Source organism: Rhinoderma darwinii, chromosome 13, assembly GCF_050947455.1.
Source record: "Rhinoderma darwinii isolate aRhiDar2 chromosome 13, aRhiDar2.hap1, whole genome shotgun sequence".
Taxonomy (NCBI): Eukaryota; Metazoa; Chordata; class Amphibia; order Anura; family Rhinodermatidae; genus Rhinoderma; species Rhinoderma darwinii.
Window position 1 is genome coordinate 13,775,186 of NC_134699.1, and position 24,870 is coordinate 13,800,055.

At 42.0% G+C, this 24,870-nt stretch overlaps 1 protein-coding gene and 1 long non-coding RNA gene across 6 annotated transcripts in view; one reads left to right on the top strand and one right to left on the bottom strand.

The window, feature by feature from the left end:
* Positions 1 to 839: 839 nt before the first annotated feature.
* LOC142666791 (uncharacterized) lies at positions 840 to 24,101 on the bottom strand. The gene is made up of 4 exons (XR_012851731.1): positions 23,851 to 24,101; positions 16,783 to 16,938; positions 4,983 to 5,117; positions 840 to 1,145 (listed from the first exon to the last, which is right to left on the bottom strand). It is a non-coding gene; the product is annotated as an uncharacterized LOC142666791 (long non-coding RNA).
* The window catches only part of PRR29 (proline rich 29), a 191,461-nt gene continuing 190,534 nt past the window's right edge, over positions 23,944 to 24,870 (top strand). For 2 of the 5 annotated variants that reach the window (XM_075846977.1, XM_075846976.1), the window contains exon 1: positions 23,996 to 24,146. The gene's annotated coding sequence lies outside the window, so the exon portion shown is untranslated. The other 3 variants (XM_075846979.1, XM_075846978.1, XM_075846980.1) reach the window with 2 other exon arrangements.

Sequence of the window (24,870 nt, forward strand, 5' to 3'; positions counted from 1 at the left end):
AGGGTGTAAATAACAGTGAAATCCAGAGCATAAAATAACAGAGCCATACAGTATGTGAGTAAATAACAGGGCCATGTAGAGTGTAAATAACAGAGCCATACAGGGTGTAAATAACAGAGTTATACAGAGAGTTGTATATAACAGGGCCATACAGAATGTAAATAACAGAGCAATACAGGGTGTAAATAACAGGGCCATACACGGTGTAAATAACAGAGCCATAAGGAGTGTAAATAACAGGGCCATAAGGAGTGTAAATAACAGGGCCATACAGGGTGTAAATAACAGGGCCATACAGGGTGTAAATAACAGGGCCATACAGGGTGTAAATAACAGGGCCATACAGGGTGTAAACAACATAGCAATACAGGGTGTAAAGAATAGAGCCATACAGGGTATAAATAACAGAGCGTTACAGAGTGTAAATAATAGAGCCATACAGGGTGTAAATAACAGAGCCATACAGGGTATAAATAACAGAGACATAAGGAGTGTAACTAACAGGGCCATAAGGAGTGTAAATAACAGGGCCATACAGGGTGTAAATAACAGGGCCATACAGGGTGTAAATAACAGGACCATACAGGTCACCAACAACAGAGAGAAAATAACAGGACCATACAGAGAATAAAAAAATAGCCATACAAAATGTAAGTAAACAAAAGGGCCAAACAGAGTGTAAATAACGGAGCCACTCATGGAGGAAATAAAAGAGCCACATAGGGCACAAATAGTAGAATTAATAATAATAATAATAATAATAATAATAAGCTCGGGGACAAGATTTACAATTTTGCAAGTCTGTAACTATTTAACCCTTTTAATGTATTAGCCTTAGAATTATATTCATTACTAGCCCATTTTACAATAGCTGTGCTGCTCAGGTTGGGGTGCTCTCTTCTCACCTGCATTTCAATACCAGGTCAGGTCATGCTGGGACTTGTAGTTCTATAGTCTACGTAATACTACCACAGGTGCCAATCCCTGCCCTAGGCTAGCACACTAAGCACCATGCTTGTACAACCTATCACTTATATTGCTAAGGGTCAAGAAGGTCTTGCTTGGAATGTTGAGCCTGCGGATTCTGTATCTTCACTTCCATGAATCCACTCAGGATTGTGTAGTAAAGCTGAGTGATTTTCTGTCTGTAATGACAAAAGAAAATAATGTCACTGGAAACCATGATGGAGACTCAAGAAAACTATGCTGGACGGATCAATTCATTCGCTTTACCTACAAACAGCCCGATAAAGAAAACAAGAAAAGATCAAAAATATTTGTATCTTAGGCCCCATGCACATGACTGTAATTCTTATCCGTAATTACGGATGAAATTGCGGACCCATTCATTTCTATTGACCACAGACACCTTTCAGTATATATTTACGGATGTGTCTGGGCCGTAGAAATCCGCAAAATTATAGAACACGTCCTATTCTTGTCTGCGGCTCGGACTCGCCCATAGAAGTCTATGGGCGCTTCTTCATTTGCGGACGGCTACGGATGTGTAAAAAACCTTTACGGTAAGGTGCATGAGGCCTGTCATGATATTATTTCTTAGTGTGGGCAGGAAGCGACAAGTGATACGAAGCGTAGGAGCTACAGCCATAAATGTGAGCTTTTTTTTAAAGCAACACTCCTGGCAAAACTGATACACTGTTATGCCTTGTGCAAGGCCTGAGGGGGCGGAGATAACCTCTTTATTTAGGGTTCTTTAAATCCCTGTGTCATGCTCCACCCCTCAGGCCCTGTACTAGGTATAACACAGTTTACCAGGAGTGTTCCTTTAAAATGTTTTATACTTTTACAGCATCTTATGTAATTCTACTTAATGTGTTGAGTTTCTTTGCAGATACTTTACAATGATATTTTCTTCTACATTCACAGTCAAAGCAAAAATGAAAATTCTGCTACTTATTATTAGGACAGTCACGTGACAGCTAAACTCCCATAACACACTGCATACTGGGAATAGCAAACCAGCGGAACATTGAATTTAGCTTTGGAAGTGAATGGAGCAGAACATGTTACTCAAAATCAGTATACGTTATTAAAAGTCAATTATTTTAAATGTGTCTCTTTTAATGTATATTTAATCTTAGAAATGTAAAAATGCTATTTAAAGTTGTGGGGTTTCCTCTCCTAATGGCAGCTAAAGAGAACAGAACATCCCAAGATCCAGGGAACTTGCTGTTACAGCGCACCCTAGGGGTTGTAATGAGGAAGAAAGGTTTGTAATAAAAATATGAGAATTATAATGGGGAAGTGAGAGTTATAATAAGGATATGAGGGCTGTGATAAGGATGTAAGGGCTCTTAGGAGGATGTGAAGATTGCAACGAGGAAAATGTGAGGGTTGTAATGGGAATCATTTGAGGATTCTAATGTGGAAGTGAGGGCTGTAATGAGGAAGTGAGAATTGTAATGAGGAAGTGCAGGCTGTAATGAGGAAGTGAGGGCTGTAATGGGGAAGTGAGGGCTGTAATGAGGGCTGTAATGAGGAAGTGAGAATTGTAATGAGGAAGTGCAGGCTGTAATGAGGAAGTGAGGGCTGTAATGGGGAAGTGAGGGCTGTAATGAGGGCTGTAATGAGGAAGTGAGAATTGTAATGAGGAAGTGCAGGCTGTAATGAGGAAGTGAGGGCTGTAATGGGGAAGTGAGGGCTGTAATGGGGAAGTGAGGGCTGTAATGAGGGCTGTAATGAGGAAGTGAGAATTGTAATGAGGAAGTGCAGGCTGTAATGAGGAAGTGAGGGCTGTAATGGGGAAGTGAGGGCTGTAATGAGGGCTGTAATGAGGAAGTGTGAATTGTAATGAGGAAGTGAGAATTGTAATGAAGTGAGAATTGTAATGAGGAAGTGGGGTCTGTAATGAGGAAGTGGGGGCTGTAATGAGGAAGTGGGGTCTGTAATGAGGAAGTGGGGTCTGTAATGAGGAAGTGGGGGCTGTCATGCGGAAGTGAGGGTTGTAATGAGGAAGCACAGTTTATAGTCCCAAATTTAAAAGGTTATAGGGCCATTTGGCAACTTTCTTATTGAAAAATGATCATCATTTACAACATGCTGATATTTTTTCATTTTAGTATTCGCTTTAAGGTGTTCAACCCGTATAATTGCGTTTATATATAGAGAAAGGTATAAATTGGGCTTGTACGATTCATTTTGACTGGCAGATATTTGTTTGTACAAGAAAGGTGCCCATGAACACAGTAAACATATTTTCTTGGCAACCAAAATGAGTTTTCTCTATAAGCTTCTTATGCTTTCAGACCTGTAGATGCAGATTAAAAAACTTCTGTTGAGGCATGAATTATAATGGGATTTACTAACCCGGTATCAATGTCGAGTTTGGATCTAATTATTATTTGGTGGATTTAATGTTAAGCCAATTTTTACATATTATTTTACGCTTTTTGATTCAGGAGAGGTCTGCAGGGATGATTCCCCCTAAGGCCCCATTCACATTGCGTTTGTACTATCCACCGGCCATATACGTTTTTTAACACTAAAAAATTATTTAAACGTATAGCTCAGCGTATATATATATACACACACTATAATGGGTCAAACGTAGACAAAAATAGCGTCCGTTTGGTCTGTGTTTGTCATGGTTTACGTTGGGATACTGATTTTTGAAAGTACTGAAAAGTGTAGTCAGCTGCGCTATTCTGTACTTCAAAAAAAAGGTATAAGTAACGTAATGTTTTTTTTAGCATTGATCTCAATGGACGACGTATCCAAACATAATGCTATAGATTTGTATCCATTTACATACAGTAAATCTATCCCGTTTTTTTTTTGGGGGGGGGGTTCTATCAGTGTTCACTTAAAAAGAATGTATATATACACCTTTTTTTAGGTAAAAAACAGACAGGAACATACAGACGTATGAGTATATGCTAAATGTACACGCTATAAAAAACACAGATGTAAACAGAAAATGGTACTCATTTGAATACGTTTTCAATGGTCGTTTATTTAAAAAAAACGTATACGCTCGGTGGAGAGCACAAACGCGATGTGAATGGGGCCTTAAAGAGGACCTGTCACTAGCTCCTACAAAGTGAGTTAGTAGTCTCACTTGTGCGTCGTCGTCCGTCCCCCCGATGCTGAGCTATGGACCCCTCTTTATTTAGCAACCTATATTAAAATGAGCCGCTGGCTAGCCAAGTGGGTTTGGCTGCCAGCGATTCTTAATGGGCGGAGCTACCACTGAGCCTCTGAAGCTGACCTATCAGTGTGAGGCTGTTTCATAAAGTCAGTCTTCAGCCAGCATCATCCAGTGCCTGGTTACATGTAATGCCGGTTTCTCAGAAAATGCAAATGTCATTTGTAACCCACCAATTTAATTGTGCGCGGCCCCAGAAAGAGCCAGCTGTTACCTGATCTATATTCATAAGGCAGGCAGGATTATCCAGGCGAGCACCTCCAGTGTTAGGTATCGCTGTGTAGAGGCACACTGCACCGGGTACATCTGGGCAGCAACGTCCATGGAAGCACAACCTGACACATAAAGGAGATGACGCCAGGGTCTCCACCTACGTGTGCGCGTCATATCTTAATGATATTCCACTGATGGAAGAAGACTGACTCACGCGATGACACTGGCTGAAGACTGTCTTTAGGAAACAGCCTCTCACAAATAGGTCAGCATCAGAGTCAGCTCCGCCCATTAAGAATCGCTGGTGGCCAAACCTACTTGGCCAGCCAGCGGGTCATTTCCATATTGGTTGCTAAACAAAGAGGGGTCCATAACTCAGCAACGGGGGACGCACAAGTACAGAACAAACACCGCTGGACTCACAGACACAGCGGCTATTAGGTGAGACTACTAACTCACTTTGTATGACCTACTGTAGTGACAGGTCCTCTTTAAATAAGCCACCTGTGGTGACGTCATCAAGTCACAAAAATTGTCTTGGCAATCGGACAGCGCTAATGCTTTCATTCATAGTTCCCAGGTCTGTACATGTGGGCATTCATACCTTATTATAATTGTACCTTCCCTTGCATATGGATCCAAGTAGGCCCAGAAGGCAACGAGGTGCAATAACGGCAACAGCAAACATGAGGTTGGGTAACAGATGACCTGAAGACTCAACCGCATAGCTTTACAATGGCTGAGAAAAGGAACAGATGGAGGTTTTGGTATATGGGTGGAAATAACATTGAAACAAATACAAAAAACTAAAATGAACCTTTCTGTAAACAATTTATGAAAAATGTAACTTTTATTCAGAGGTTCCACATGGTAAAGTTAATAGCTAACACCTTGCTTATGTTCCTGCTAGTTATATTCTATGAATAATGTAAAAATACTTGAAAAAAAAAAAAAAAAAAAAGAAGTGAAAGAGGACGATCTGCAAACGTCGAATTCCACGATTACATGGAAAAGAATGGTTTAAGTAGACTAAGATGACAAAAAAATAGTGGTTGGATGAGAGCCCTATGGAAAGGGGGTTCACTTATATCGATGTCATATAAAGGAGGTTAGGGATTATCTACACCAATTACATGTTTATTGTATCTCCGATCTACTGGAGGTATGTGGACAGATGACAGTAGACCTCTTGGTTTTGTCTTCAGAAGAAGCTTTTTTCAGTATTGAACTAGTGTCTGAAGGGGACTGCTAGAAGAATTGGGCATTTTAACTGATCATTGAAGGCCCAAGGAAAGAAAGAAACATGCAAGAACAATCTACCTAATCCAATTTAGGCCCCATGCACACGACCATGCCCGTGATCACGGTCCGTCGGCCATAGATATGAATGGGTCCGTAATTACGGACTGTAATTACGGAGGAAATCTACGGTCGTGTGCATGGGGTCTAAGAAGCCCAGAACATATCGGCTGAAGGCCACCAAATTCCTGTTTGGACCTTTATTACCTTGGAAGTAGCGTCTGTTTATGATCCAATTTTTCTTTGGACTATGACTTTTTGCTACCTTCTTTAAAGGGGTTTACCAGTTTAGAAAACCCAAATTTCATGTATCCGATTAGGGAATTCTGAGTTAATAGAGAGGAATCCCCATTCAGGACTCTTATCAATAAGCCAGTGCAGAGAGCAGCTACAATGAGCATCTCATCTGGGAGGAACGGTGTAATGTTTAATATCTCCTGTGGTGGCGCTGTAGGGAAATTGAACAATTGCTGTCGGTTTCCCCTACAAATGACCGGGGATTGCTGGGGATACCAGTAGCATGACATCCTGGGACCAGCTAATTTTCAAGGAACCCTTCTAACAAATGCGATAGTAGACAACCCCTTTTCCCTCAGCTATTACTTTATCACAACTATAGTATTTTATTTAAGGACAAGGATTCAGGGCCGGATTAAATGGAGTCCTCTGAGCAAAACATTAGGTGGGCGCCCTCATCCCACCCCTGGGACCTGAACTTACCCTAAACCCCTTATGGCAACCACATGTAAGAGAGGTGGTTGCGTGTGGCCCTCACAACTAAAGTTTATGGGAGTTATGGAGACAGCAACTCTGAAAATAGAGAGGCCACCTCTCCACCTCTTTTTGGTGGGATAAATAATTGAACGGCCATCAGGGAGGATGAGTGGAGGAGGCCCCCTAGGTCCCTATGTGCCCTCGCTATAACCCAGCCCAGAAATGATGTATATACAGGAGAAGAAGCCTGTGAAGATAATTTGGGACCATTAGATTGTATGGTGGGGACATCATATTTGTTAATTTGCCCTAGTCTCCAGTACACAATGGAGGAGGAACCAGTCTGGTGCATATAAATGGGCACCGGCCCTTCTAGTCCTTATGGTAACTTGAACCAAATGAGTAGGTGGTCCCATTTTGGTCAGTTCCACAAGGCCCCGTCATTGGCAGAAAATGGGCTGAGCTATATCTAAATCAACCTTATGGGCCCACGTCGTGGTGACCAAACAGATCTATCCAGAAAACTTTTCGTTTTTGTATTTGCCTTTCTAAAATTATAAAGACATTAGTGTCAAGAAATCTTTATTTCTACAATTTATTCTTGCCTTGAACATAATTATTATAAAAGGGATGTTTACTTCGTATCGAGAGAGTGAAAAGGTTACAAATCACATTTTTTATTCATCCCTAAGGGCTCTATGCTGGCATCTTAAATATTTCTCTACCGCAATAACATTAAAATGATCTCCCACCGGAGAAATGAAGAAACCGTTTTTTTTTTTCTCAAAGTAAAAATAACACTGGAAATGAGGATCCAGGAAAGGAATCATAAAAGCCCCCCATTTATTTTACAGGCATTGACTTGGTTTTTAAAGGACCAGGACAGACTTTCTTTAAATTTGGGGATCTTAGGGTCCTCTTACATTATTATCATCATGTTGGCGGCACGTCTCCTGTTTACACAGAGGGATCTGCTGCCAACAACGATAACATGTTCTGCTGCGTAAACGATACGACCAGCAGATAAACGAGCGTTTGTTTGTTTATCAGCTTTTTACACAAGGCAATTATAGGGAACGAGCATTCGGTTATCTCTTGTTTGCCCGATAATCGGCCCGTGTAAAAAGGCCTCGACACTGTAATGCAACTGCTCTAGTGAGCCCGTCTCAGCCTGTTCACACTGAGTATTCTGCAGGCAGAAAAAAATCTGCCTCAAAATTCCTTCAGGTATTTTGTGTCAGATTTTGACCTGCCTGCACTTTCTCGCCATGGTTTTCGCGGCACTCTTTGCAGCATTTTTCACCCGTGGCCATTGAGAACTGCGGACAAAATTTTTTATTTGCTGCCTCCCATTGATTTCAATGGTAACTATGGCAAGGAAAGGACAAAAGCCACTCGGGGGGAAAAACAACGCCTCCGTTACCCATTGAAATTGTTAAGAGGCAGTTTCGTCCATTTTTGGGCGCGGATTCTGACGCAGTTTCCTTGTCAAAATCAGCGCCAAAAAACACAGTGTGAACTGAGGCTTAAGAAAAATGGCGCTCTGATAGTATAGTGTATAGTTCGATTATAGGATTGGCAGAAGGGGCAATTACATCTCGGCCACCCTGACCTCACAATACACGTGCACTTTAAACTTGTGATGTGATGCAAGCTGAAGCATTAGTTAGGCACTTTATAGTGGTACTATTTGGGCACTATATGGTACCATTATTTGGGCACTATATGGTACTGTTATATGTCTTCTGTATGACATTATTATGTAGGCACAGAATGGTACTTCTATATGACATTGTTTGCTGGTATTACTTAGGCACTGTATATGGCATCATTAGGTCACTATTATCGTGACAGTAGTATCCATTTGCCTTCGAATGAGCTGCAATACTAGTCGCAACCTATACAACAGTGGCGCTATTTTTGGAAAATATCTAAGTCTTTTTTTTTTTTTAATCCAGGACAACCCCTTTAAACTTCTAGGAAACATGACCGATACTGGGCATTCTCATGTATGGCGCTTAGACCCACGTAGATGCTACCGACCCGAAACTTTACCCCAATGTTTTTGCTTTTGTTTTACACAGCTCCATCTGTATGCATGTGATAGGAAGGTTAGTTGTGTGACCCTTCTATCCCTGTCAGATCCCACCAGAATAACCATCCATCATGGTGACGTTTTCTCGCACCCGGAGAATACTTATTCCTGTGAAGGGCCAGTCTACCAGGGAAAGAGGTTATCGGTGCCTTACGTGTCTCGGACTCTAAAGGCTAATCACGACTCTGCAGGGAAGAAGTAAATCATTACTCTCCAGGTTACTGTCTTCTGACTAAGAGGTTTACTCCACAGGCCTCTAAACTTGAAAAGCAGATTATTATTGGCTTGCCTCAGTCTGTTGAGAGAGTAAGTGGTTAATTGACGCCGGGTAGGAGGCACACGAAGTCTCATTACTTGTGTAAAGCCAATCTGGAGTTCCTACACACAGCAATCATTTATACCCAGCAAGGCAGCGCATGCATTGTCTGTAAGATGTGACTCAGATAAGGAGGAATGCCTCAGTAGAGTTGGTAATTTTCTTAATTTCAAGTACAGTCTCTTCAGATGAGACGACATATGTAAAAATAGAACAGGCTCGCTGTGTGAAAACAACGTAGAAATGAGAGGACGGTGATATAGGATTTATCTTTGTATTCATTTGTAGGGGGAAAAACATTTCTGGGCCATTAGGATAAGAAAAAAGAAAGAGTCAGTTTTTCACATTTTTTTTTAATTTTTTTTTTCCTATTTTAGCCTACTGAGATGGTGAAATTGGATTAACCACTTTATGACAGAATATTTCCCCCCCATTAATGACCAGACACAGTGGAGTGTTTTTTTAGTATGCGCCGGCTTGACAGCCAATTAGTTTTTTTGTTAGGTCATATTGTTTGCGTGTTTTTTTATGAACTATAGGGCTTCTTTTTTTGTGCAATTACTGAAAAATTACAAAATAAAATAAAAAATAAAAAGGGTCTGTTTTTTTAAATTGTTACAATTTTAACAGTATTAAGTTGTACAAGGTTATAATGTGGGTCCCATTTCCATTACAGTTATTTTGATATGAGGTATATATAGTTTTGGGTCTTCGGGGGCGGTACTACCGCTGTGATTCGGGCTGGTTGGTGGAGTTACAGCATTTTTACTTTGTTTTCTCTTTATTTTTATGATTTTATTTTCCCTTTTTTATCTGGGGATAGGCCAGTGGGTAGGAAGATGTGAGCAACACAAACTGCTACCCTGCTGCAGGCAATATAGGAACCACATAGTAGCTGGCAGTAGGGTACATATACCCCTGATTTCCTTTGATGGCATGGAGGGAACACTATGGTCACTGGTGATTTTTTTCCTAACCTCACATAATAATAATGAAAAAAGAGAAGTAATTTTTTGACTTATTAACCCCCTCGCTATTTTTGTGTAACTCCGTCTTTTGGGGTTCTGCTTTGTTATGCCGTCTCCCAGTCCTGCACTCACCTTTATTTATTCTAGAGTGGTCAAAAATAGCACTTGGTGTTTCTTTAATTCACTAAAAATATGAACAGATTTCTACTCGTAGACACGTCTGTATTGTTTATCAGCGGCGACATCTGCGAATGGAAAATAGAACTAATAGGAGCTCCTCGCGGCTCCTCACCAGGGCTTTCCTCTTACTAAACATTTGACAGGATCGTCCATCATCCGGATACAACCCCCCCCCCCCCCAAAAAAAAACTTACAAATGCTACTACATAAGACTAAATTAGTTTTATAGTAAATAATGGTCTACACACAGGGCTGAATGATTCCTTATATATTCTGCTAGAAAGCGTCCCAGGTCAGTGGTTCCATCATGATGCCTCCCTGTCCAAGTTTTTATGGCGGATGTATCACCTTATTTTTTTCTTCTTTTTACTAAATGAAAAGGGGTTCTCCGCTTTGGACTATCCCTACTTTTTAGGGTCCCTTGACAATAAGCAGATTACAAATTGTCCCCTTGCTTGGAACCCCAGCGATCAGCTATCAGCACTAAGAGTTCAATTTCCCTGCAGCGCCACCACAGGGGAAGTTAATCATTACACAGTGTCCATTGTAATCAATAAATTGTCTATGTAACGCAGGACAGGACAGGTCCTCCGGAGCGAGAGACGCTTTGTGTAACCACTTTTGAGCTGGATGAATATGATCCTAATTAGAAAACGAGCGCCGATACTATATATTGGTTTGTGGCTTGTGAATGAATTGTTCATTGAACCTTTCTGAGGAACGCCGTGATTTGAACACTTGACTCCCATAAGAGATTAAGATGAGAGTCGCTGCCTGCCAGCTGGGAATGTATTGTGCTCTGGATTTATAGGAATCTTTCATTTGTTATCTGCTCATGATTTCTTTTTATCATTTATGTGACCAGAATGCTGTTGTAAAGTACAAACACTACACGAAAATACGCTGGTTTTGTCCATTTATATCTTTCTCTTCATTCTCTTGATCTATTACATCTCTTAAAGGGGTATTCCCAGAATCAACAATTATCACCTATCCACAGGATAAGTGATAATTGCCTGATTGCTGGAATACCCACCACTAGGACCGCCACCGATTGCGAGATCAGGGGTTCCGAACCCTTGGATGAAGCGGCGGTCGAGCATGCGCGCCGCCACTTTGATTGGCTATTTCTGTCAGTCCCAATGAACATTGAATGGAGTGGCGGGCACATGCTCAACCGCCACTCCATGCAAGCTCCTCCTCAATGAGCAGGGTCAGCGATGAGGATCTGGTGGTCCCAGCAGTGAGACCCTCAGCAATCAGACAATCACGACCTATCCTGTGAATAGACAATAATTGACGATTCTGGGTTAACCTCTTTAACTACCACCAATACTGGCTCTGTTGGTTGGTATAAGGAAGTCATTGGCATACATTTAGGTGAGTAACCCATGTGACTGCTATTAGCACTTGTGTAGGGTACCTGACTCTATTGGGGCTGTGCTGACACTGAACTGCTACTCCTGTACCCCCCTTCCTTCCCACTAAGTTCAATACGAGTTGTATAAATCTATACATTGTTATCGCCCCCTAGTGGTAGTTGCATCAAGGCAGAATTCTATCATTTAGTTAGAAAAATAGGGGTTACCCATACATAAATATCATGTAATTAATCAGTACAGAATTTTTTCCCTAAAAACAGCACGGTGGACAATTTTTCTTATTCGAACACTATTGTCTACAAACATTGATTTATTCTTCCGTGTTTTTTTGGCTCAGTAGATGTATGGTAGTCATCTGATCATCTTGCGGTTCTTACTGCTGGTTTATAATCATTCTTTCCTTGCTATAAAGGAAGCCAGCTCTCATTGCACTTCTTAAATGCTGAGCACGTGCTTATAAACAGAAGGCAATCTGAGAACAATGAGCTGCAGTGTAAAGAATGAGGGAGGGGCAGATCAGCATACTGATCGACTGCTGAGACAGGACGTGAATTTCAGACTCCCATTAGATATTTTAGTTGATTAGGTGTTACAGATCATAACTGTACCCTTATGTAGAAGAGCTAAAATGCATCGACCATGGGGTAGATGCTTAAAGGGGTTATGCGGGGACCAAAAATTATTATCAGTGTAGTCCCTGCATTATCTGATACACTCGCTAATATACATTCTAGTCCTCCGTCGCGTTGATTCTGAGATTTTCATAGCGCTGCCGGGGGAACGGAAGTCTAGTGGCGCAGTCTTCTTTGATGATGATACGACTCTTCATCAAGTGACTGGCCCCGCTGTACTCTATGTAATCTCTGAACTACCGCTCCTGCTTGTATATAGAGTACAGCGGGGTGGGTCACATGATGAAGAGTCGTATCATCAAAGAAGACTGTGCAACTAGACTTCCGGCGCTATAAACATCTATGAAAATCTCAGAATCAGCGCGACGGGGACCGAAATGTATATTAGTGAGTGTATCACATACTGCAGGGACTACACTGATAATAATTTTTGGTCCCCACATAACCCCTTTAAATATTCTTTTTTAGACCTCAACTGGATTTCTGCTTTAAGATTTAAGCCATTTTTGCTCTTAGAAATCTGCGGTATTTCTGTAAAGAAAAGTCTCCTTGTATCTCATCTGTAATAACACTTATTTTGAAGCTTCTTATTGTCGGCAAGCGCAACATCACAGCAAGGCAACAATACAGCATCCTGCAGGGATAATAGACGGCTCCCACACTTGGAGGTTCCAGATTGATTTGACTTGTCTTTCAAAAGGCAGAAAAAAAACACAAAAAGTAGTTCTGGCACAATTTTTCTTCCAGAAATGCCTTTGCTTATGCCTGTAGGAGAATAATCAAGGATCTACAGGACGTAAGGGTCAGTCAACAAGGAGAACTCCGACTCTTCAACTACAATAGAACTTCCAATATCAGAATAGCGTCACAACCTATTATCTTTTTGCTGCCCTCGTATCATCCTGAAGTCACCCATGCTAATGCTATACAAGCATTACACATTTGTAGGTAACGTCTAAAGAGGTGATGAAGGGCCAGTTATTTGCGGTTTCACTGTCAACAATCTAGCGCTATTGCAAATTGCAGAGTTAAAGGGGTAGTCTGGTTTAGAAAACCCATTTTCAAATATTCTTCTAGGGAACTCTTGGTTAATAGAAGGGCCTCCAGTTCAGGACTTTAATCTATTAGCCAGAGTGGAGAACAGCTACCCTGGAGGACCCGGCATGTCCATAAATTGCACATTGAGGAGAACTTAATTTCCCCTGTGGTGTAATGCTTCATTTGCCCTGTGGTGGGGCTGCAGAGAAATTGAATGGTTGCTGGCAGATCCCCTAATATTACAGCTGATCGGTGGGGGTCCCAGGAGAGGGACACCCTGTGATCAGCTTATGTTTGGGAGAACCTTCTAACAAAAAGTATTGTCTAAAGCGGTTTCATTCGTCTACAGTGCCTTCAAAAGATATTGGTTGAAGTTTGGGGGAATCTGGCAGCAAGTGTTCAATTCTTCTGTAGTCCCACCACAGAAGAAGCATACCAACATGGCCAGTGAAATCAAAGAGCTGTCCTTGTAATGTACGAACTTGCAGGTCCTCCAGGTAAGAGCTGCTCTTTGTAGCTGATCCCGTCAGCATATGCTATGTCTTTAAATTTGAACTAACGTTAAAGATTTTGGTAAATCTATGTGTGAACCTTTAACCCCTTCCCGACATTTGATGTATCCATACATCATAGCTGGGTAGGGGGAAGTATGGAACTGGCTCACAGAGTGAACCCGCTCCATACGGTGCGGGTCTCGGCTGTATGTTACAGCCAACACTTCACAGTAACGAGCAGGATCACGCTTGAGCTTAACCCGTTAAATGCCGCAGTCAATAGGGACCGCGGCATTTAAATCGTTGGAAAGAGGGGGCGACCCCCTCTAGCAGCTCATTGCGCCCCCCGCAATGCAATCGCGGAGTGGCGATGGTTGCTATGGCAGCCTGGGAGCCTAATGAAGGCCCCCAGTTCTGCCATCTTTGTGCTCCTATTAAGCCCTGCTTCTGGCAGGGCTTTATAGAAGCCTATCAGAAAGACAATATACTGCAATACATTAGTATTGCAGTATATAGTGCAAGCAAACCAACGATTGCTGGTTGAAGTCCCCTTGGGGGACTAATAAAAAAAATGAAAAAATTTGTCAAATAAAGTTTTTGTAAAAAAATAATAATAATTATATATATATATATTAAATGTAAAAAAAAAATACCTTCACCCATTTTCCCCCTAGAGCATTGTAAAAAAAACACTAAATAAACATAATTGGTATCGCCGCATCCGTAAAAGTCTGAGCTATTACAATATATAATTATTTAACCCGCTGTATGCCGTAAACCAAAAAAAAGTAAAACGCCAGAATCGCTATTTTTTGGTCACCTCAACTCCCACAAGAAATGGAATAAAAAGTGATCAAAACGTCGCATGTACCCTAAAATTGTAGCATGAAAAACTACAGCTTATCCTGCAAAGTCCTCATACCGCTTAATCGACTGAAAAAGAAAAAAATTATGGCTCTCAGAATTTGGCGACAGAAAATTAATAAAAATTTTTACACTTAGTTTTTTACTTGTAAAAGTAGTAAAATAACGATATATATTTGGTATCGCCGTAATCGTATTGACCCGCAGAATAAAGTAAACATGTTGTTTTAATTGCATAGTGAATTCCATAAAGACGAAGCGCAAAAAACTATAGAGGAATCAATGTTTTTTTCATTTTGTAACTCACAAATATTTTTTTCCCTGTCTCCTAGTACATTATATGGCGCTACGAAAAACTACAACTCCTCCCACAAAAATCAAGCCATCATAGGACTATATTGACGGAAAAATGAAAAAGTTATGACTTTTGGAAGGTGGGGAGGAAAAAAACTAAAATGAAAATCTGAAAGTTGTTTAAGACGGAAAGGGGTTAAAAGGATTCTCCGCTTTGAAAAAATCCCCACTTGTTAGAAAGGTTCATTAGCAATAAACTGATCACAAAGTGTCCCGCTGCTGAGAAACCCAGCGATCAACTGTAATCTGTGGGGGAAACTGGAAGTAACTTTTCCCTGCAGTGCCACCACAGGAGAAATGAAGAATTGCACAGTTCTTACTCAATGTGTTATTTGCATAATACAGGACAGGTCCTGCAGAGAGGGTCACAACGAGGCCACATTCACTTTCGTTACTTGCGATGCAGGCAGCGAGACACAGCGATCTTTGGCCGTGCGACGTTGTGTAAGATACATTATAATCAGTAGGACGGGTTACAATGTAAGGTTTTCTGTACATGTGAGACGGATTGTTGGGATAAATGACAATAGACAGTGCCTGGAGATAAATTACTATTAGGACTCATTAGACATTCAGGTTAGATGTTATGTGGGCAACGTACAATTATTTTTTCCACTTTGCTCTGACCTGCTCATGACATCCACTCATGAACGCTAAGGATCTGTGATCGGGATCTCAATTATTAACATGGCTATTTACTTTAATCATTTATTACAGTGTGTGCAAATTCAGAGTAAAAAAATATACCTTCAATTTAAAGGAACACTGTGGTTAGAACGGATACTGTGTTATGCCTAGTTCAGGGCCTGAGGGGGTGGAGCATGACACAGGGACTCTCTTTTTGGTGTTCTTTGAATTGATGTGTCAAGTCCCTCCCCCTTAGGGCTTGCACTAGACATAACACACTGTTTCAGTTATGTCGGGAGTGTTCCTTTAACATATTTTTATTCTACAATTAGTTGTGGCTTGACTCCCCTGCTCAATGTCCACACCTTGCATTGATAACCCCTGTAAATTAAAAGACTAAAAAGGCCCAGTTTACATTTCAACAGGAGGCGTAGGCGTTTTATTCCCGCTCGCGGGAAGAAAAAGCAACATGCTTTTTCTTCCAGTGTTTCCATCTTTGACCTCCAATTGAAATCAATGGGAGGCAGAGAAAGCGTTTTTCACTCGCGGCGCTCATTGACTGCGACAGAAAAACGACAAAAAGAGTGCAAGCAGGTCAAGATTTTGACCTGCCTGCATGCGGTTTGCCGAGTTTTTCGGCCGCGGCCATTGAGCGCCGCGGACAAAAAACGCAGCGGAAAACTCTCTGTGCCTCCAATTGATGTCAATGGGAGGTCAGAGACCGAAGCACCTGAAGAAAGGGCAATGTCACTTTTTCCCGCTCGCAGGAAAAAAGCCTCCGCCTCCCATTGAAATCAATGGGAGGCGATTCCGGCCTTTTTTTCCCGCCGTTTCCGCGTCAAAAACCACGACAAAAACTATGTGAACAGGGCCTAAGAAGTCACCTGATCATATAAAATGGAACTCCAAGGTGACTTCTAATATTATATAAATGTATAGTGGGGTACAATATTAATTATAATGCATACCTTAGCTGCTGCAGAACATCTTTTTGTAGAGAAAAGGGGGACTCCCTGTCCACCATTTAATAGAGGGGTTGTCCAGAACCATGGCTGCTTTCTTCCAGAAACAGCTGTTAATGGGTTGTGTCTGGTACTGCAGCTCAGCTCTATTGAAGTGAATAGGGCTGAGCTGTAATATCACACACAACCTGTAGACAGGTGTGGAGCTGTTTTTGGAAAAAAAATTGAAACGTTTCTCTAATCCTGAAAAACACTCTTCAATTAACTGATAAGAAACACCCTCATTCTCATCACAAAGAAGGCCTGCAGCAGCTGTATTTATGTAGCTGGGCAAAGTACTGCATACGCCAGCTGCTGAAGACATCTATACAAAAGCGATATGGGTCAGCGAAGCAACAGTAATGGCGGGCCTCTCAGTTGGGAGGGTCCAACTGCCCTTTTATACCCCACACAGATGCTGGTACCCAGTAAGCCCCTACCTGAAACTGGCAGTGGAGTAATTTACAATGGATTTAAAAAACAAATTCACTCCTTGTCGTGGCGCTCCTGCTATTCTACTGGGTGGGTTCGGGTTTCCTTCTATCAGGTAAGGATTACTCCATAGTCCTTTCGTTTTATGAAGTTTTAAAATTTATCTGTGACCAAGATAAAAACAAGATTTAAAACAAAACACTGCTGGCATTGCGACGCGTTTCAACCTAGAACTTGGGTCTTCATCAGGCATAAAAAATAATGGTATTGCTGCAGCATTTAACCCCTTAACGACATCCGACTTACTATTATGTCTCTGTCGTTAAGTACTTAACGCAACACAATGTATGGGTACGTTATGTTGCTGGAGCTCGCATCAACGCCAGCAGGTGTCAGGTGTATATTACAGCTGACACCCTGCTGCATGGCCAGGACCGGAGCTAGCCTCCGATCCGGCCGATTAACCCCTTTAGATGCAGCGCCCAAAAGCAAGCGCTGCATCTATGGTGTTTCCTAGCAGAACGGAACCCCGCAATGCAAGTCATGGGGTTCCGATGGCTGTTCTGGTAGACCGGAGGCCTAACAATGGAGGCAGGGCCTAAAAAGCTTCCAGCCGCAAAACAAAGATGGCGCTGGCTCAGAAGCTGCCAGTGTCGGCTGTATGTTACAGCTGACACTGTGCTGTAATGGCAGGGAACGGAGCTAGCTCCGATCCCTGCAATTAACCCCTTAGATGCCGCGATCAAACGCGATCGCGGCATCTTAGTTTTTGTAGCGATCAGCATCGATACGATGTGATCGTGAGGATGCCGATCATTACTATAGCAATCGGAGGCCTGCTGGTCCGGAGGCCTCCTTGTCTGCCACGTACAATAGCCTCTTCGGCCCTGTCCAGAGATGTAATAGGCTTGCTGTCAGTGAATGACGGACAGCTCTAATGCATTGCACTCCGTCTGTAGTGCAATGCATTAGAGTAAAGATCAGAGGTGCAGGCTATCAAGTCACCTATCTATTTATCTCTAAGCATTACACTCGGGATTGATCTTGTTTTTAATCACTCAAAATAAAATTGGAACAATGTTCTATTTTAACTGACTGCGCTGGATCCTCTATTTTTTCGTTTTTCTTATCAAGTCACCTAGTTAAAAAAAGTTACATAAATTTAATTTAAAAAAGTGTAAAAATAAAAGTTTCAAGTTAATAAGACAAACACTGCATTTTTTCCTAGAATAAGTCTTTTATTATAGGAAAAAAATGAAAACGTTAAAAAAGGTACACATATTTGGTATCGCCGCGTCCGTACCGACCCAAACTGAAAAAAATAAAAATCAATGCCAGAATCGCTATTTTATTTAATCACCACCACTCCGAAAAAATGGAATAAAAAAAGTGATCAAAAAGTTGCATGTGCCCCAAAACAGTACCAATAAAAACTACAACCCGTCCCGCAAAAAACAAGCCCTTATACAGCTATGACTGAAAAAGAAAAAAGTTATGGCTCTCAGAATAAGGTGACATAAAAAATGCAAACGCTGCAAAAATGTTAAAAAATTATATACATATGGTATCGCCGTAATAGTATCGACCCGCAGAACAAAGTCAAATTGTCATTTATAGCGCACAGTTGACACTGGAAAAAAAATATATAATAAAAAACATTGTCAGAATTGATGGTTTTTGGTCACCTTGCTTGCTAAAAATAGAATAAAAAGTGATCAAAAAATAAATAAATTTAAAAATAAATAAATAAATAAATAAAAAAAATAAAATAAATCGCATGTACCCTAAAATGGTACCAATGAAAACTACAGATTGTCCCGCAACAAATAAGCCTTCACACCACTCCGGTAGAGAAAAAATAAAAGTTCTGGCTCTCAGAATATGACGATGCAAAATGTGCAGTGTTCCAAAAGCGGATAAGATTGGGCGCCATTTATCAGTGCAACACCGGACAAATATCTGCAGATTATTATTTATTTACCTCATTATTATACCCTTATTATGCCCTATTGTGCACTGCACAGCTTACATATACCCTGATGTACTCCGCAGTTTACATATACCCTGATGTACTCCGCACAGCTTACATATACCCTGATGTTCTCCGCACAGATTACATATACCCTGATGTACCCGCACAGATTACATATACCCTGATGTACTCCGCACAGATTACATATACCCTGATGTTCTCCGCACAGATTACATATACCCTGATGTACCCGCACAGATTACATATACCCTGATGTACTCCGCACAGATTACATATACCCTGATGTACCCGCACAGATTACATATACCCTGATGTACTCCGCACAGAATATATACACCCTGATGTCCTCCGCACAGATTACATATACCCTGATGTACTCCGCACAGATTACATATACCCTGATGTACTCCTCACAGCATACATATACCCCTGATGTTCTCCGCACAGATTACATATACCCTGATGTCCTCCGCACAGATTACATATACCCTGATGTACCCGCACAGATTACATATACCCTGATGTACTCCGCACAGAATATATACACCCTGATGTCCTCCGCACAGATTACATATACCCTGATGTACTCCGCACAGATTACATATACCCTGATGTACTCCGCACAGATTACATATACCCTGATGTACTCCGCACAGCTTACATATACCCTGATGTACCCGCACAGATTACATATACCCTGATGTACTCCGCACAGATTACATATACCCTGATGTACTCCGCACAGATTACATATACCCTGATGTACTCCTCACAGATTACATATATCCTGATGTACCCGCACAGATTACATATACCCTGATGTACTCCACACAGATTACATATACCCTGATGTACTCCGCACAGTTTACATATACCCTGATGTACCCCGCACAGCTTACATATACCCTGATGTTCTCCACACAGATTACATATACCCTGATGTACCCGCACAGATTACATATACCCTGATGTACTCCGCACAGATTACATATACCCTGATGTACTCCGCACAGTTTACATATACCCTGATGTACTCCGCACAGCTTACATATACCCTGATGTTCTCCGCACAGATTACATATACCCTGATGTACCCGCACAGATTACATATACCCTGATGTACCCGCACAGATTACATATACCCTGATGTACTCCGCACAGATTACATATACCCTGATGTACTCCGCACAGTTTACATATATCCTGATGTACTCCGCACAGCTTACATATACCCTGATGTACTCCGCACAGCTTACATATACCCTGATGTACTACGCACAGTTTACATATACCCTGATGTACTCCGCACAGATTACATATACCTTGATGTACTCCGCACAGATTACATATACCTTGATGTACTCCGCACAGATTACATATACCCTGATGTACTCCGCACAGATTACATATACCCTGATGTACTCCTCACATTACATATACCCTGATGTACTCCGCAGATTACATATACCCTGATGTACTCCGCACATATTACATATACCCTGATGTACTACGCACAGTTTACATATACCCTGATGTACTCCGCACAGCTTACATATACCCTGATGTACCCGCACAGATTACATATACCCTGATGTACTCCGCACAGCTTACATATACCCTGATGTACTCCGCACAGCTTACATATACCCTGATGTACTCCGCACAGCTTACATATACCCTGATGTACTCCGCACAGTTTACATAAACCCTGATGTTCTCCGCACAGCTTACATATACCCTGATGTACCCGCACAGATTACATATACCCTGATGTACTCCGCACAGCTTACATATACCCTGATGTACTACTCACAGATTACATATACCCTGATGTACTCCGCACAGTTTACATAAACCCTGATGTTCTCCGCACAGATTACATATACCCTGATGTACTCCGCACAGATTACATATACCCTGATGTACTCCGCACAGATTACATATACCCTGATGTAGTCCGCACAGATTACATATACCCTGATGTACTCCGCACAGATTACATATACCCTGATGTACTCCGCACAGATTACATATACCCTGATGTACTCCGCACAGATTACATATACCCTGATGTACTCCGCACAGCTTACATATATCCTGATGTACTCCGCACAGATTACATATACCCTGATGTACTCCTCACATATTACATATACCCTGATGTACTCCGCACAGCTTACATATACCCCTCACATATTACATATACCCTGATGTACCCCTCACATATTACATATACCCTGATGTACTCCGCACAGATTACATAAACCCTGATGTACTCCGCCCAGCTTACATATACCCTGATGTTCTCCGCACAGTTTACATACACCCTGATGTTCTCCGCACAGCTTACATATACCCTGATGTACTCTGCACAGATTACATAAACCCTGATGTACTCCGCACAGCTTACATATACCCTGATGTTCTCCGCACAGTTTACATATACCCTGATGTACTCCTCACATATTACATTTGCCCCCCACATTATAAACTGAAATACCAGCAAAACCCCAAACAGAGCAACTACCCAGCAAAATCTGGAAACAGCGTAGTTCAGCAAGCTTGGCTGTTTCTGTAATCCGACGACCTCATCAGACAGTGGCAGGAGAGCAGCAGGAGTGGGACAAGATAGGACGGGGGTCTAGAGATAGGTGCGGATCCCAGAAGTGAATATCCTGTGGCTATGCCATAAATGTCCAAGATGGGTAAAACCTTTAAAGACATATCTTAATATAAAAGGTGCAGGGTTTCCAAAGGTTACAACCACTAATGGCAGACATTAGGCCTAGTTCACATGGAGTATTTTGCAAGCAGAAAAAAATCTGCCTCAAAATTCCTGCTGCGCTTTTCACATTCGGGCATTGAAGCTAATGCAAGGACCGAAGGAAAAAAAAAACGCCATGAATAACGCTCAAACTAAAAAAAATAGTTCTGCCTCCTATTGATTTCAACGGGAGGACAGAGGCGGAACCGCGGCAAGAAAGGACAGGCCACTTTTTTTTCCTGTGCGCGTCTAAAAGCCGCTCTGGAAAAAAAAAAAGCTGCCTCCCATTGAAATTAATAGGGGGAGATTTCGGCCGTTTTTTTGGCACTGATTCCGACGCGGTTTCCGTGTCAAAATCAGCGTAACAAAACTGTGTGAACTGGGCCTTAGAGTACCCAAGTGTTCTCTCCAAGTTATCCATAGACCTTAAACAACATTTTAGGATGGACGTAATATTCCCACAAGACCCAGATCCGAGAACCTAGGGAGGGTCTTCTAAACTGAACTCACCATAGAACCCTATGGAGATCTAGGTTCCGTTCATTAGTCGCAATAGTTTCGGGTCTTACAACCACAGTACAGAGGTGACACTACGGACATGTCACAGTCGTCTGATCTATTTCTGTTCTAATTCGGACCGCGGCACGCATCTCCAATGGCATCCAAAAAGTATTTATTTGTCAAACATCCATAAAAGACAGCAACAATTCAACTTGTAAAACATAAAGGGTCTTTCTCCAGTCGTCTGATACCGTCCCAATTGTGTACGTCTCCTTGTCGGGGTATAAGAGATTCCACAGGCGTGCCTGTACCGTCTGTAACAAATGGTTTCTGCCACCGAAGCTTTAAGGTGAATGAAAGGGTTATTTATTACCAGAAGAGCAAGGTAGACTAATGGAAGCTGTGAGCGACTGCACCGAATGTACAAAATTCTGCCAAGATGAAAAATCACTCGACAATTACTAAGACTCTGTGGGGGTTTTTCCAGCTCAGTTTATCCGGATAGAGATTTGTAAACTTCAATAGAAAATACAAGTCACGAGTTGTTCTCTCAAGTGGATAAGGCCATGTTCACACGCTTTATTTTCAGCCGTTTTTCGGGACGTTTGCTAAGAATACGGGGGCTGAATGCCCTCTAAACATCTGCCCATTGATTTCAATGGGAAAAAAAGTGTTTCGTTCCCACAGGGTGTTTTTTTTACGCGGCTGTTTGTAAAAATGGCACGTAAATAACGCCCCATAAAAAAGCAGTGCAGGTCACTTCTTGAGCTGTTTTTGGAGCCGTTTTTCATTGTGTCAATAGAAAAACAGCTCCAAAAACAGCTGTAAAAAATGCATAAAAAAACGACTGACGCATAAAAATGGCTGAAAACAGCTTCGTGTTTTTAGTTTGCCATGAGAACATACCCTAAAAGTTCTATTTACACATTTCTTTAGTAGATCTATTTTTGGTGCTCATTCCTAGGGCCCGGACACACACCCGTAAATATACAGGAAAGTGTCCGTGGCCGATAGAAATGAACGTGTCAGTATTTTAACTGCAATTATGAATCCGTAATTGTGGGTAAGAGCTACGGTCGTGTGAATGAGGCCTAAGAGGGGGTATAAGCAAGAGGAAAGTGTCCGCAGGTCTAGCTAGAGGCGCCAAATATATCATACAGCGTGCACCACTTTGATAAATTTGGAGCATTTTCTTTCTGCCTTGTCTAAGTTTGCACCACGGGCCAAAGATCGGGCAAATGGTTGTTCATCGCTGATCGGATCTGTTATGCGGCCAAAAAAATTGTCGCTAGTCAGCAGCGCACGTCCCTGTGTGAACACGGTGCAAATGTATGGGGACGAATGATTAACAATTGTTCGACCCCACACACAACCGATCATTGCTCCTTGTAAATGGTGCCGAGCGTTGATCGACAATACAGCACATCAACTGGCGCATGTCAATTGTACTTGCGTAATCGCTGCTTTTTTGTTGCGGGTTTTCCTCATTGAATTCAATGGGAAGTAAAACCTGCAACAAATAGCAGATGCTGCTTTAGAGAAACGCATCGCCATGGCTACGTAAGTATCAAACTTTTTATTTTTACGTGCAGTTTTCCGCAGTGGACATTGCGGCCGAGAAACTGTAACACAATTTGGTGTGTTTTTTTGGCCATAATTCCCTGCGGCGCCCGGGGCGGATACGCTGTGTGCTTTTACGCAGCGTATCTGCCCTGTGTGAACATACCTTTACACAGTCATTATAAATCTGCCCAAATGTGTTTACTTGCATATACAGGAAGGCCCACAAAAATAATTACCAACATTTTATAACCCAACCTGATGTAAAGCTTTCCTGCTGGAGCCGAGTGTCGAGTCCTCCGCACGCCCCGCCTCCAAGTGACGTCACTGATCATCGGCAGCTGATTGAGGCAGTTCCCCTCCTTTGCTGTGTAGAGCAATCCTAGGTTTCTGTGTGAGTGCAACTGCGCATGTGTAAAATACTGAGCATGCGTGTTCCACATATGTATGAGCCGCTCTGCGTTCTGTCTGTGTCCACACGCTGACAGTGAAGGGACAGTACTGCGTGAGTGCCGAGGCAGAGGTTTCAGTGCGGAGCAGAGACGGTGAGAGAGGTAACTCTTTCACTCCCAGTCAGTACTGTGCAGCAATAATGACCCCTTGGCTTGTAGTGCTGTAGATAAAGGTTTATGGCCGCTGTACGATGGTTAACATGCCGTTAGTGTTTATCTAGCACTGATCTGTAAGCCAATCATGTTATCCAAACTGGTGCAAATGAAAAGGGGAGAAGTGGCCCAAGGCAGCCAATGAGGTTGCTGCTTTCATTTTCCAAAAGGCGTCTCAGAAGAGAAAGGTAGAATCTGATTGGTTGTCCACTACTGAATCCGGTGGATAGGTCATCAGTTGTCCGGTAGTGGACAACCCCTTTTATATTTACCCCAAAATGGTCCCTTTACCAAATACAGCTCGTCCTGCAAAAAAACAAACCCTCGTACGACTACGCCGATGGAAAAATAAAAAAAAAGCTATGTGTCTCTGAAGTCGGGGTTAAAAAAACTACAACAAAATGGCGTCAGTCATGTGACATACATCGTAGTATTCAATTAGCAACGGTTACGTGACAGGCGTGTTTGGGTTAACAGTGGACACCTCTATGGGATAGGTGTATAGTAATGAACAACTACTTCGCTGTGCCTGTCTCCAGGTGATGTTGTTAATAAAGTTAAGTTAATTGTAAAGCACGCGCGCACGCTTTATACTCCATATAAACTACTATTAACCTGTTAGATACCTGGACAGTGTTACCCCATTGCCAGTGGTCACATGATGTGTGGGGTG